We start from the raw sequence: 14,613 nt of genomic DNA on the forward strand, positions 1-14,613 counted from the left end.
CTTCTGCCCTAGAGCCCTCAGACCTTCTTCCCACAGGCAACTACTTTTACTATTATTTTTATCTCTTAAAAAAAAAATAGTCTGTTTTCTCTTTGTTAGCTGTTAAGCTTTTTATTTAAAATTATGAAAAAATAGAGGTGTTCCTTTAGATTAAAGTTACTATTGTAAAAAAATGCCTTACACTTTGACATAAATTTTTTTTTCAACTAGACGAAAAGTTAGGAGTGGGAAGGTTTCGGATACTGGCTGAAAAAACAAGTCATATACTAAGGATATGCACTGGTTATTAACTTATGTACTATTTTAGAAGCAGAAAATTGATTTTAGGTTGTTACAATTATAAGTATACTGTCATACCATTATCAAAACATATTCTCTAGTTCTTAGGTCATTACTTACATTGTACTACAGTGGTATATATTAGGATTCTGAGTTGAATCCTGCTTAGTTTTTTTGCCCATTTTTCTTGAAAATCCTACCAATTTTTAACACAAGAGCACTGGTTTTAATAATTACAGATAGGGTTTTAAAAACACCTGGCAGGTAAAATTTCATCACAGTAATCCAAGATGGTTCCAAATGTGTATGAGCACACATTAAAAATTCCTTGCCAGTTTTCAGTTGCTGGACATGACAGCTGTATCCCAGCCTATTTCTCAAAGCAGTAAGGAGAAGTTGGCACTGCTGATGTGTCTGACACCACTTGCTCCCTCATTTCTTCTCAGTTCCTAGCTCTGTGCCATTTTTTACAAAAAAAGATATTTAGGGATGAAATGTTCTTAACTGCTATTTAAATTTTATTTTTGTTACAAAAATAAACCAACAAATAATTCAACTTGTCATTCTTCCTACTGGGCAAAGAATCTAATGCCTGGCTTTTTTTGGTGGTTTTTGGAGTGGCTACTGAGTGTTGCTAGGGAAAGCTACCAATTCCTCACAATTACCTGCTGTAACTGGATGGAGCCACTGCCCTAGTAAATCCTATAGCACATGATGATAGTCGTAAGAGTTCTCACTGCACAAGCATTACATCTGGACAGACTGTCATATGATAAGCCAAGATTGAGACTATTTTTCATTTATTATATCCACCTTCCTGAAATATGGCAGGGTTTTTTTTTGAATGATCTAACGATTTCATGTAGCAAAACATAAGAGGAGTTGATTCTAAAAGTAAGAATTAAGTTGGAAAGAAAGTAAATTTTGCAGATGGCTTCTAGTTCAGATATCAAATACACACATTTTATAAAGTGTCTGCTAGTAATAACCCTAAACGTGATAAAACTTAACCTTGGCTAAGAGTGATGTTTAATGTTTGGAGTCCTTGACCTTCTGGTACTGTTAAGAAAACAGATACTTTGCCCACTTGCCGAAAATGATTTCTAGGGTTTAAGCCAAAGAAAGACAGGGCTCTACAATTAAAAGCCTTAGCAACTTACTAATCAACAAGCTCCAGCTTCTTTTCAGGCCTCTATCCATAATATCCATTGTAAGAATTAACTTCCGGTTTCACACTGAAAAGGAAAATTAGCTCCTTTTCCCTTCATAAGTTTCATTTGGACCTTTCCAATAACAAATTGTGGCTGATTTATAATTTGTTGCGTATAATCTTAATAGGACCTTCATTAAAATTATTTTTGCAATTTGATTCTACAATGAAATTTTCTTTTACAGATAGTATTCTATTCAAGCGTAGTCAGTACAGTGCCTTGGATCACAACTGCCTTTATGAGTCTTTCATGTATTCAGTGATTTTTAAGTAACAAAGTTGTGCGTACAGTTACTGCATGAATTACGGTTGATTTCGGCAAATTCAAGATACCTTTCGGTTCTGAACTGAGGTTCGTACTGCTGTAGAAATAGCCATTGCCATCCATACTTCCTGTGACAGCCAGTTAAATGAGAACCAACCCAACGACCTGAAGAGAAGTCAGGCAAGAGCTGGTTGAATTTTTAGTGGATTTCTTTTCTTTGTATTTCACGCCATAAATATCCAAATTAAATGTAACAGTGATCCACTTTTAGCCACAATGTGCTCTCTTACTATTCATATTGAAACTAATGTTTTTAAAGCTGGGAGAATGAGGAGCCTATAAAAATAGTCATCTTTAATGCAGGTTTATGCTTTATATAGTTAAATGTTGGGATTTAGCTTTCTCTGTCAAGTCTGAAATCTATCATCTGATTAATGATAAACTCGTAACTTCACTCATTAAGTCACAAACGCGTGCTGCAGCTTAGAGGCCACAACGATGAAGAAGATGGTTTCCCTCCAATTGCACAAACCCTTTGATGGTTAAATAAAGGCACGCACAAACTGTCGCGGATTAACCGCGATGTAAATAAAAAGCGTCCAGAACTCAGAATAAAATGGTTTCCCTCCGATTATGTAATCCCTTTGGTGGTTAAATAAGGGCAAGTACAAACTAGCGGATTACCCTCCAGAGGAAGTCGGAGTGCCAGCAGCTGGACCGCCCAGGCAGTAGATTTCCCTCCTGCACTGTCCTCCAGCTGGTGGTCCCCTGAGAAGTACTGTCTTAGATGGGGGAAAATGCACTTGTCTGTCTAAAAATGGTCACCCGAAGGTGTGACTGGGAGAGAGCATATTGCAGAGCCGTGCGGTCCCCGCGGCAGGTGCACTTGGACGTGCTTCCGGGACGAGCTTGGGGCTCCCACAGCGCAGGTGAGGGGCATATCGCGGCCTCTCCAGCCCCAGGCTCCCGCAGGTGCGGCTGGCCGGTGCGCAGGCGGACACCCGCCTCCGCCTCCAGCCGGGGCCGCAGCGTCGTTCTCCCGGGTCCTAGCTCGCAATCACGTCCGCCCGCCCCCGCAAAAATAACATGTGAATACCCTACGCAGAGCCTCTTCTTCCTCGTCGCCGCCATTTCCAGAAGTTTCTAGTCACAGCCACGGCCATGGTCGCCGCAGAGCGCGAAGCAGCGCCAGTCAGCCCGGCACGGCGGCGGCGCCTGCGCGGCTCCCTCGCTCGCCTAGGCCCCTCCCTTCTGGGTCCGGTGCCGGCGGAGGGGAGGCGGTGACGCGGGTGGGGCGGGGCTCCGGCTCGCACCCCCGCGTGGACTTGGTACGCCCCGGCCCCCCGCCCCCAGCTCGGGAAGCTTCTCCCGGCGCCGCCAGAGCGGCGGGCCGCGGGGGTTGGGGAAGCGGGCGGATGGGGCGGCGGGGCCGGGGGCGGGGCGCTCACGCCGCCCGTCCCGTGCCCGGCCCGTCACGTGCCCGCGCCGCGGCCAATCGCCGGGCGGCGCCGTCCTGGGAGCGAGCAGGCTGTGGTGAGGGACGGCGGAGACCGGAGATGTTTTCGAGCCCGGCCTCGGCGGCGTTCGCGGCGGTCGCGGCGGCGGCGAAGACCACGACAGCGACGGCGGCGCCGAGGCCCTCGTCCCGGGGATAGACCCTCCCGCGCCGGCCGTGCCTCGGGTCCGTGCGGGCGAGGGGGGCGTGGCGACAGGCGAGGAGGAAGGAGGGGCGCGGTTTCGAGCCCCGGCCCCGGCGCCCGGGAGGAGCCCCTCAGTCGCGCACTCCCGTCCCCTCCCCAGAGCGAGGTAGGGACGCGCCCCGCCCCGCCCCGCGGCGCCGCGCTGACAGGATGGGCCGCCCAGCCGGGAGCGCCGTGGCCGCGGCGCGGCGGGAGCTGCCGGGAGGGGGGCGGGGGCTCGGCGGGCGGCCGCGCCGCTCCCGGAACATGGCGGGGCCGCGGCGCGTGTGCGTGCGAGGGAGCGAGTGTGCGCGGCCGGGGGGAGCACCGCCGGGAGCGGGGCCGGCGGGGCGGGGCGGGGCGGGGCGGGGCGGGGCGGGGGCGCGCCCAGACCCGGGGCGGCGGGGACTGAGGCCGGGCGGGCGGGGAGGCGGCCTTGCGGCGCGGGCGAGCCGGGCCCCAGCGGACCCTGGGGCCGCCCGGTTCTTGGAGCACGTTCGAGGGTAACACGGTGTGACGCATCCTCGAGGATCCCAAAGCGTTGAGTAAACGGTTGTACAAAGAGGTCATCGAAGCCCAGCTGACAGCTGTTTTAATAATAACAGTAAGAAACATTTTAGGACGGGAAGTTGACACTCTTGCACCGGTAGAAACCGAAGGAAACATTTTAAGCGGTGTAGCTGTCGAGAGTGTAATTTCCACTCTGCGGACGCGGTGGAAGGGCTGGGAGACCCAGGGATCCCTAACGCTTCAGAATCGGCTCCAATCCTGAAGTTGAAGTGAACCTGTGTTCTCAGTCATGTGTCCTTTCTTATTTTAAAACGGTTTATGTAAATTATAAAAGAAGGCGAAGTGGTGAAATAGCTATTTTAAAATAAATTGACTTGATTAAAAACATATGCTCATGTAGGCTCTTAAAAATCTTGGGCACTGATCTGTTTCAATTTCTTCAATCGTTATACAAAGGCTTTCCTGGAGATTAGCTCAGAACTGGCAGAACATATGCTATATTGGTGCCAAGTGGCTTAAAAAACGAAATGAGATAGTGTCGACTGTGTAAGATCAAGTCGTTATATTAACTAAACTTGTTGGGAAAAGTCTTTAATTTAGGCTAAACGCAAAAGCATGTAAACATTTGAAATACTTCATAGGCAAGAGGGGGAAGGTTTTACTACTTGAAGGTCTTTTATAGTTGACAGAAGCGCTGACTAAATTTCTAAGGGTCCGCAGAAGTTTGACTAAGGTTTCGCTTAAGTATTATTGGGGGTTTGTGTTCTATTTAAGAGACAGGCAAGGTGTTAAAATGAAGTAAAACCTAAGTAGTATTCATGGAAGGAAAAGAGCAGGATGCATGTGATGGTCTGAATCTCTCTGGTTTCCATCGTTTTTAAGACAGCTTTATGAACAAGCAGAGCTTGGGAATGTGGAAATCTCTGGGTGTGTATTCCATGAAGACTATTTGAGGAAGAGGAAAGAAAATGTTCAGATGAAGAAAGAACTGAGGAGGTAGAAATATATTGTGTGGTCTTTGATTTTAGTTCTTTAATACCAGGAAGGGGGAAAAAAGCTTGAATTTTGTTTGGAGATGAGTGCCCAACTGGTGGAATGAATTTAAAAGGAAGATGTTTTTATCAAAATGCTTATATAGTACTTTTTTTTTTTTTAATAGAAGTTGCTGAAGAATGTAACGGATACTCTTCTGGGTAGACTGAAGAAAATAGTAGGGATATTTGGAAAACTCTTCATTGGAATAGAGGTTTTTATTCTAAAGAATAAAAGTAATAGTAAAAATGTAGAGTTTCTTGGTATTAGTTGATTAGTAGTCAAATTTTCTTTAAGCCATTATGTTTTAAGAGCATTGTTTCAGTCTAAAAATAGAATGATTAGTGAGATTAATCATTTCCGTTGTAGTCCATAAAAGGTTTAAACGGCTTTATGTATATAAACTTGATGCTACTGAAGCAGTATCTTTCAGATAGCCACGAAGAATTTATCCAGTAATTGCTATAGGTTGCTTAATAGCTAATGACACCACTTTCTGACTTGGAACTTGTTGCGAAAGCTGACATCGACATGTATTTGTAAAATGCTTGTACTCTGTAAAGGGTGAAGTTTAGAGATTTATCCTTAAAACTGGAAGGTACCTCAAATTTTCTAATCTGTTTCCCTCATTTTACAGATGAGAAAATAAAGGCCTGGTAAGGGGGAATGACTTACCCAAGTCAGCACAGATAATTGAAACAGTCTGTGGTTTGGCCTAGAGATTTCTTTTTGTGAAGATGCTAATTTGCCTCTTTCTTTAAGAAGCAGCTTTATGGAGTAGTGGAAGGAACAGGGAAATACAAGTGAGAAGGCCGGGGTTTAAATTCTTGATTTGTCACTTCCTGACTGTGGTTTTTGACAAATCATATTAACTTTCAGAACCTTGCCTTTGTAATCTGCAAAAAATAATTTTCTTATATAATTTACAGGATTATTTGATGGAACAAATGTGATTACATATGGAAAGCACATTATATACTATAAGCTTTTATACATGTAATAAGTGGTGATATTATTTTTAAAATACAGTTTCCTACTGTATTATCTAAGGTGTCTAGATCCCTAGGTTTTTGCTTAGCCTTAGCTTCATTGTTTTGAGCACCTGCTGTTTTGCAGATTATAACTCCCTGTAGATACATTTTCTGATCCCTGCTTAGTTCTAATCTTAGTAAAGCCTCTTATGAACATCTTAAATATTGCGGTTGTTAAAGCCTGACTTCCTCTGGAGAATATGAAGTTCCTTCATATAGCATTTGAAAACATTCTCATTTACACTCATGCATGCATAATCTATCTGTTTCTTTAACAGACAGTGGCTTTTTAAAAGTAATAGTGAAAGTATCTTAGTAGCAATGTTAATTTGTTTGTTGCTAGTTTCCAGATATGGCAATAAAAGAAGATAATTTCCTTTATAAACTCAGTTTTTGCGTAGTTCATGTTAAGGTTATCTTGTAGACCTAAAATATACGTGTAGAAATGTTAAGACAAAGTGTTTGTTGACTTTTGCTGTTAGGTTTAAAGACCTTTTCTTTTAGTGCTTTAAATTGATAATGCTGGGAACCAGTACATCAGTATTGTAGTATTGTAACATTACATGGATTATTTGTAACCTTGAAGCTAAAGGTTATGGTAAACATTTGTAGTCGAGCGCCTAGAATCTGCACGTATCTGTGTTCAAAGTTTTAAGTGAAGTATTTCAGATAATTTTCATAACAACCTTGTAAAACATACTATGGCTAAGGAAAATGAGGCTTTGAACTGTTATGTGGTGTACAGATAGTCACAGACCTAAAAAAGTGACAGACTGTGCTGTCCACATTCTTAACCATTTCTGTGTTCTATCTCTAAGAGTGTTTGGCTGATTTTGAGAAGTTTTAAGGCAGTTTTTCTTAAGTTTCTGACATTGTGAATAATTTGTGGGGGTCAGCATTCTACCTTCTACTATGTTGGTTAAAAAACAAAAAGAAAAGAAAATACCTCATGAAAATTGTGGAAGATAGGCCTGCAAGCCTTTTAGTGAGATGCTGATATAGTTGGGTTTTTTTTTATCTTGTCAGAAGCAAGTTAGTCTCACCAGCTACAGAAGGACTGCAGTTGTTAACAGTACAAGAGGCTGTTCTCACAGACTCTCCACCTTGATATTGATGTTCATTGTTCTAAGGAAATGTACTTTAAACAGTGACTGAAAGAAAAAGATAACTAACCAAACTCATTTAGGACTTTTATAAAGGAATAGATCCAGCAAGGGGTAAATATGAGTTTGTCCAGATTAGAAAATAGCAACCAAAACTAGTCTGATTAGTGGAACCCTCCATAAGTCTAAGAAATTCAAATTCAAACTTAAGTTCTTAGAAAATTAGGTTTAAACACAGAAATGCTTCCAAATTGAGGTGAATACTTGAAGAGGTAAATTATGAAGCTGCAAATTACAAAATCATTTCTTTTTCTTCAGCCTTTAAAAATTATTTCTTTTTTTGGCCAATACCTTAATATGTGTTTATTGCACTAAAATTGTTTCAGAATATGTAGTAGTTTACATTTCTGCTTATCGGTTTGAATTTGGACCACAACTGGGGGAAATACCACAAATATTAGTGATAAATACTATGTTTTTAAACTCCCTTATTGCTTGAAAGAGTTGTGAGAGCCATGTAGCTTCTCACACTTCATATTGTTCTTCCTACGTAGGAGTTTTGTTGGCTTTCTGACTTCTGATAGAGAACAAAAACCATGCATGTGTGGCTGTCTCTTCCTAATTTCACAACTACTCTGAAATCAGCAAAATGTCCACTAATCTGATGATGTTGAACCACGGGTAGGATCCAGGTTAAAATTCTCTGGAGGAATGCTAGGCTCCTTTAAAATGCATTCATGAAAGAGAAGCATTAGCAAATCTAAAGGAAGAGGAAAGAAGCACTGTCTCTCTTCCACCAAAGCCACATTGTATACAGCTTTCTCATTCTGTTCTACCATTTCTGAAACTTTAACAAGCAGGGTAGAAGTAAATACTAAAAACATTCTTTATACCTCTTTACTAATTAGTGGTGGTGGTTAATGATGTCATTTAGATGAGAACGTTTAAAATTTACAGAATGTTTCCTACCATAATGTACACAAAAATATTGTAACTAGGAATAAAGCCTTGGCTTGTATTCTAATATTATGTACTATAGTCTTGCAACCTCCAAGTTAAAATAAGTCCTTTTAACCAGAGTTGACTATTTGGAAGTTACTTGGTGATCAGAGAAAATACCTTTTATTGTGCTTTAGTAGTCCAGGTACTGTTAGATACTTACACATGTATTATTTTAATATGCCATGAGAGTAGATACTTTGCATATCTAGTTATGAAAAAACTTCAAAAAGTTGTCACTGGAATGTCTCCAACTCTGGATACTATTACTCAAGAACTAACTTGAAGTTTATAAGTGTTATATAAATGTAAGTCTGTTACTTTGAGAAAAAATTTTTTAAAGTGAACTGCATTTTATTTTATTTTATTTTATTTTATTTTTTTATTTTATTTTATTTTATTTATTGGCTGTGTTGGGTCCTCGTTGCTGCACACGGGCTTTCTCTAGTTGCAGTGAGTAGGGGCTACTCTTTGTTGTGGTGCATGGGCTTCTCATTGTGTTCGCTTCTCTTGTCACAGTGCACGGGCTTAGTAGTTGTGGAGCGTGGGCTCAGTAGTGTGGCTCACGGGCTCTAGCATGCAGGCTCAGTAGGTTGTGGCGCACGGGTTTAGTTGCTCTGAAGCATATGGGATCTTCCCAGACCAGGGATTGAACCCTGCATTAGCAGGTGCATTCTTAACCACTGTACCACCAGGGAAATCCCGAGAAAATTTTTCTCTTAAGATCAACACAATTCGTTTGTAGGTTGATAGTTGAGGTGATCACCCAGTAGTGGTTATTTAACCTTCAGAAATTATCCCTGTCTTCCAGGATTCATAAAAACATCCCAAGAATGAAGATGAGTGTTCTCTTTAAGCTTTAGTTGAACAGGACAAAAAAATACCTCTTTACTTTCTATTTGTCCTCATGATATTGAAAGTAAACAGGAACATCTAACAGCAGATTGGCTCACTCACTCTTCCTTTCCTTTGTCCTTTCCCCCTCCTTGGCTCCTGGTTCCCCTTCAGGCGCAGTTGCTTTCTTGCTTTGCAAATATCCAGTGAAAGTAAATCTGTACCCCTCTGTTGTTGGTTAACAATTTAAATGTCATTACATTTAAGTTATATTACCACTGTCATTTTACATCCAAGGCTTTCATCTTTAATTGTGGTGTGGTGGATTTGATTTTAGCTACAGGAATTTGGATCATTAGCTGAAACATGGAGAAATAATCATTTGCATCTTCTCTTCTGTGAATTGATACTTTGTAGCCTTTGGTCAGATGCATAATTACAAACGTCCTGTGATTGATGATGGGCTCTCCACATAACTTTTCATTCGCTCTTTTTTTTTTTTTAATTTATTTATTTTTTTGTCTGTGTTGGGTCTTCGTTGCTGCACACAGGCTTTCTCTAGTTGTGGTGAGCGGGGGCTACTCTCCTTTGCGGTGCGCAGGCTCCTCATTGCCATGGCGTCTCTTGTTGCGGAGCACTGGCTTCAGGCTCGTGAGCTTCAGTAGTTGCAGCACGTGGGCTCAATAGTTGTGGTGAGCAGGCTCTAAAGCACAGGCTCAGTAGTTGTGGCCCACAGGCTTAGTTGCTCCACGGCATGTGGAATCTTCCTGGAGCAGGGATCGAACCCGTCTCCCCTACATTGGCAGGCAGATTCTTAACCACTGCGCCACCTATAAGCCCTCATTCACTCTTTACCATGACCTTGTGAAGTTCATCTTGTTTTCATTATAGAGATGATTTTAAATGTGTCTGTATTGGTCCTTTACAAAACTGCACCTTCAAAGAAGTTGATATTAAGAGAAAAAAAGATAAAATGATAGATAAAATTTGAGCCTTTGCGAGGGAAATAATTGTTTTGTATTATGGACTTTTACAAGGAATGAAAGTTCTTGAATGATCCAATCTGACAACGTGACAGATTATCTTTGGATATTGAATATGAAAGAATTTCTTTTATTTTCCTGTATTTTCAAGTTTTGCCACAATGAACAGGTGTTATGGATATAATCAAGAAGTTATAAACTGCATGCTTAGTTAACAATTTTTTTTCTTTTGAAAAGAGTTTTATTGAGATATAGTTAACAAATTTTAGATAAATGTTTCTATGAACAATGCATTTATCATTATTGAGGCAGGAGTTTAGAAAAATATAAATAAAGACAATATTACAGGTTCTTTTTCTAAAGGATTTACTTTCAGTGAACAAAACATCGACATGTGAAATAGGAGGACAGTATTATTCTTTAATCATTCAAATTGCTTTCTAGTTGGTGTAGAAAGGAACATGGTGAGCCCTCAAGGACATGGATCATGTCTGTCTTGTTCACTGTTGTACCAGAGTGCATCACACTGTAAAGGATCACTGTTGTACCAGAGTCCATCACACTGTAAAGGATCACCCCATTGCTAATGAGAGGAGAATGGTCTGACAGGCATAAGAGGTTGAACTGGGACTAAGGGAGAAAAAATGGGTAGCAGATGAAAAAATCTGTGATTGCTAGGAAGAGGGGCTTAATAAAAATGAATCTCCAAGATGGGGAATAATGTAATGCAGGTTTTCTTAGAAAATAATTGAAGAGGTCATATAGAATTCATATAGGAGACAAGGAGATCATTGAAAAGGTGCTTAGGTTTTAAGGTTTTAGGTGCCGGTGCTAAGCACATATCTGAAGAAGACATTCTCTGCTTGTATGGAGCTTAAAATCTAGCTGGAAGAGATAATTACTTAAAACAAGGATCCGTAATTACAGAGAGGTTCTGTAAACATTTGGAAGTTACGTTGCAAATTTTTTAGTGAAAAGAACTATGGCTTTCAGACTCTGAGATGGGTCTGTCCAAAGAAGTAAGAATCACTGACTTGAAGTTTAATTTTTGATGTAGAAGTGTTACATTTGTAAATAGTCCTAAATTTGTGTTTTTAGGCATTTATTTTTTAAAGTATATTTCTTTTCATAGATAAAGCTGTTTAATATCAGTGTCATCAGTGAGATTTGCCTTTTTTAGCCCCAGTTCCCTAGTTCATAACATTTATGTGGTCATATCTCATGAAATGCTTTATTTTAAAAATAAAACCAAATACACACATATTGTTTGACATTGGGTTTGGAGTTTCTACAGTACTACCCTTTTCTTGTTTCTTACAGTTGTTTGAATATGGTGAATTTACTATGCTTTGGTCCCTTGGTACCATCTCGTTATTCTCCTCAGCATACTTTGGCAGGGAACCAGTTTATAATCCTAAATTGCCATGACTAAAAGAGCTACCAATAATACATATTACTACCCTAGGTCAGTTTAGAGCATCTTTTCTTTTAACTCTCTGCAGTTACCCTGAATTATTTTTTTATTGAGGTCTGGTTGGTATATAATCAGTCATATTAGTTTCAGGTGTACAACATAGTGATTCAGTATTTTTGTAGTTTATACTTCATTTAAATTTGGCAGGGGCTTCCTAGGTGGCGCAGTGGTTAAGAATCCGCCTGACAATGCAGAGGTCACGGGTTCGATCCCAGCTCCAGGAAGATCCCACATGCCACGGAGCAACTAAGCCCATGTGCCAAAAAAAAAAAAAAAAAATTTAAATTTGGCAGCTGTCCTGAATTCTTGTGTGGAGTATAGTAAGTGGGTTTCTGTTGAAGAGTGTGCAGGAGACAGAGGTAGCAGATCAGGACTAAAATAAGGCCCAGACAATTCAGCCCTGGTTTAAAGTTGTGTGGAAGCTACAACTTTGGCTATAGCTGAAGTAGTGTTAATAACCCACCTTATTGTTGGGTCATGGTGGGAATGATAAGGTATGTGGATTAGAAATAATACTTGCATAGGTGTTGCTCTCTTTTGGGGGGGGGGGGTACTGATTCAGGTACCTCTAACTGCATAGAGAGACTGGGTGTTAGATAAAGATGATTTTCAGGATCTCATGCAGAAGGTGTCATTATCATAAACTATTCTGGGTTTTTATGCTGTGTCCTTTATCCCAAATCTCTTGGTCTTTGTATGTGTGCCACTATTCAGACTGCACCCAATTATCTAAGCAATTAAAAGTCCTTTCCTTTAAGGCTAAAGTTTGTACCTATCATTTATTTATTTATTTATTGGCTGTGTTGGGTCTTTGTTGCTGCACAGGGCTTTCTCTAGTTGCCGTGAGTGGGGGCTACTCTTCATTTGCGGTGTGTGGGCTACTTATTGTGGCAGTTTCTCTTGTTACAGAGCACAGGCTCAGTAGTTGTGGCACACGGTCTTAGTTGATCTGAAGCATGTGGGATCTTCCTGGAGCAGGGATCGAACCCGCGTCCCCTGCATTGGCAGGCGAATTCTTAACCACTGTGCCACCAGGGAAGCCCTGTACCTATCATTTTTAAAGAAAGCTGTAAAAATGAGTTAGGGCGTTATTTGGAATTAAAGTGTGAGTAGTAATGAGAATGGCAGCAGATGTATGATCTGTTGAGTAGATCAGCTGCTTGTTTTTTGAGGGGCAAAGTTAAAGTACCAAAATCTTTTTTTATTTTGAAATATTTCAAATAATTTAAAAGGTGCAGAAGATAGCACAGTGAGCACCTAGTACCTATCACCAGAATTAAACATGACAAATTCAGTTGAAGCCCGCTGTATACCTTTACTTGAGCCATTTCCTCACTTCCCCAGGCGAATTCCTATCTCCCTCTTTGCACAAACTTTTCCCAACAGTGGCTCTTCCCTTTCCCTAGACTTATGTAAATTTGTTTCTTTCTGCAGAGTTCACCACAGTGACCTTTTCCATTTCAACTCTGTTGCATATTGTATATAACAGTAAAAGTAGTCTGACTATGGAAGTTGAGAGTAAGATTTGTATACATGAGGTAGAAATCTACCTTAAAATCTAGGCAAAGTAAAGACTTTAGCACCACACTCTATGCAGAAGAGATTGGTAAAGTAGATGTGAGAATAACCTAATGAAATAATCATTTTAGGAAGATTAGTCTGGTAGCAGCAGTGTGGAGCAGTGGTCTGAAAGGAAATGTGAATTGCTAACTCGTTTTGACTGGCTTTTTTTCCCTTCTGATTATCCTATATTAGTGAGATTTTGTTCTGCTTCCAGACACTTCACTATTTTGCAAGAGGAGAAAGGAGCTGGTGGCAAAATGCTTAATTATGAGCGTTTCTAATTTTCAGGATTTGGGGGACTGCTCCCTTTTGGAATCTGTTGACAGTGAAGTGAATAAGTAGTGACTGTTAGTTCTCTACTTTCAGTATTGTAATTTTTCCACCACCCAGTGCCAGAGATGCAAGTCAGGCTGCCTGGCCATTTTCTCTGGGCTGTTGCAGCCCTCTGCTGGTCTATGGAAGTTGCACATTTAGAGCCCTATAGGGCTAGAAAGAGGTCAGTAAACTCAGCAACTCATTTTTAGAATCCTAGAACCTGGAAGTCATTTATGTCAACTCTCTCCATTGCAGATGAATATTTTATATATTGACCTTTACAATTCTGGAAATAAATGTATATATAAATATATTTACATAGTGAGGGCAAATAGATCATTGTAAACCCAACTGCCTGTATTACTTTCTTTAAAAATTCTAAATGTATTGTTAGAATGTGATGCTTTAGGTCCACCGTTTGACAATGCCAAAATAATCTTTTTACCACTAATCTTTTGTAAATATTATTTAATGAAGTAATGAGAATTTTATTTTTAAAAAACTTGAAGTATTGTTTAGTCATTTCTATTTTTTTTATTTTTTTAAATTTTTAAAATTTTTTGGCTGCATTGGGTCTTTGTTGCTATGCGCAGGCTTTCTGTAGTTGCGAAGAGTGGGGGCTACTCTTCATTGCGGTGCGCTGGCTCCTCATTGCAGTGGCTTCTCGTTGCGGAGCACAGGCTCTAGACGCACGGGCTTCAGTAGATGCGGTGCATGGGCTCTGTAGCGCAGGCTCAGTAATTGTGGCACACAGGCTTAGTTGCACTCCAGCATGTGGGATCTTCCTGGACCCGTGTCCCCTGCATTGGCAGGCGGACTCTTAACCACTGTGCCACCAGGGAAGCCCTAGTCATTACTATTAAAAGGTAAATACAACAGATAAATGCTAATTGCTTCCTTTAAATTGTTTTCAGAGCATTTTTACTTCTCTTTGGCGGTGTCATTCTAGCCTCCTTGCTCTTGTTGACTGTTCCTTTCCACCTCACAGTCTGGTTGTTATACTTGAAGTGGTCTCCGTGTCTCTCCTGTAATTCTCCATCTCTCTCCTGTAAGTCTGTCTTCCAGAGTTTCAGCAACTGCACCTCCCCCCCCCCCCCCCCATGGCACCTTCTTAAACGTGCTGCTCAAACTGTGTCACTGCCTTTTTTACAGCCTTAAATTGCTTTTGTCATCATAAAGGTCAAACAACACAGTGACAAGGCACTTCATGCTGATCCCTTCCTCATCTCTTTAGCTTCATTTTCTACCCTGCTGTGCTTCAGTTTTTGCTGTCCCTTCAATGCTGCCTGCTCTTGTGTGGGCATGTGTAATTTCTTGGTCTGGAATATAATCATCA

At 41.0% G+C, this 14,613-nt stretch overlaps 1 protein-coding gene across 4 annotated transcripts in view; it reads left to right on the forward strand.

The window, feature by feature from the left end:
• Nucleotides 1-3,249: 3,249 nt before the first annotated feature.
• The window catches only part of ANKRD12 (ankyrin repeat domain 12), a 117,175-nt gene continuing 105,811 nt past the window's right edge, over nucleotides 3,250-14,613 (forward strand). For 2 of the 4 annotated variants that reach the window (XM_057700188.1, XM_057700191.1), the window contains exon 1: nucleotides 3,421-3,560. The gene's annotated coding sequence lies outside the window, so the exon portion shown is untranslated. Of the gene's footprint in view, nucleotides 3,561-3,908; nucleotides 4,038-14,613 lie in introns of those variants that run through there. The other 2 variants (XM_057700189.1, XM_057700190.1) reach the window with 2 other exon arrangements.

This window comes from Hippopotamus amphibius, chromosome 11 (assembly GCF_030028045.1).
Source record: "Hippopotamus amphibius kiboko isolate mHipAmp2 chromosome 11, mHipAmp2.hap2, whole genome shotgun sequence".
In the NCBI taxonomy this organism is placed as follows: Eukaryota; Metazoa; Chordata; class Mammalia; order Artiodactyla; family Hippopotamidae; genus Hippopotamus; species Hippopotamus amphibius.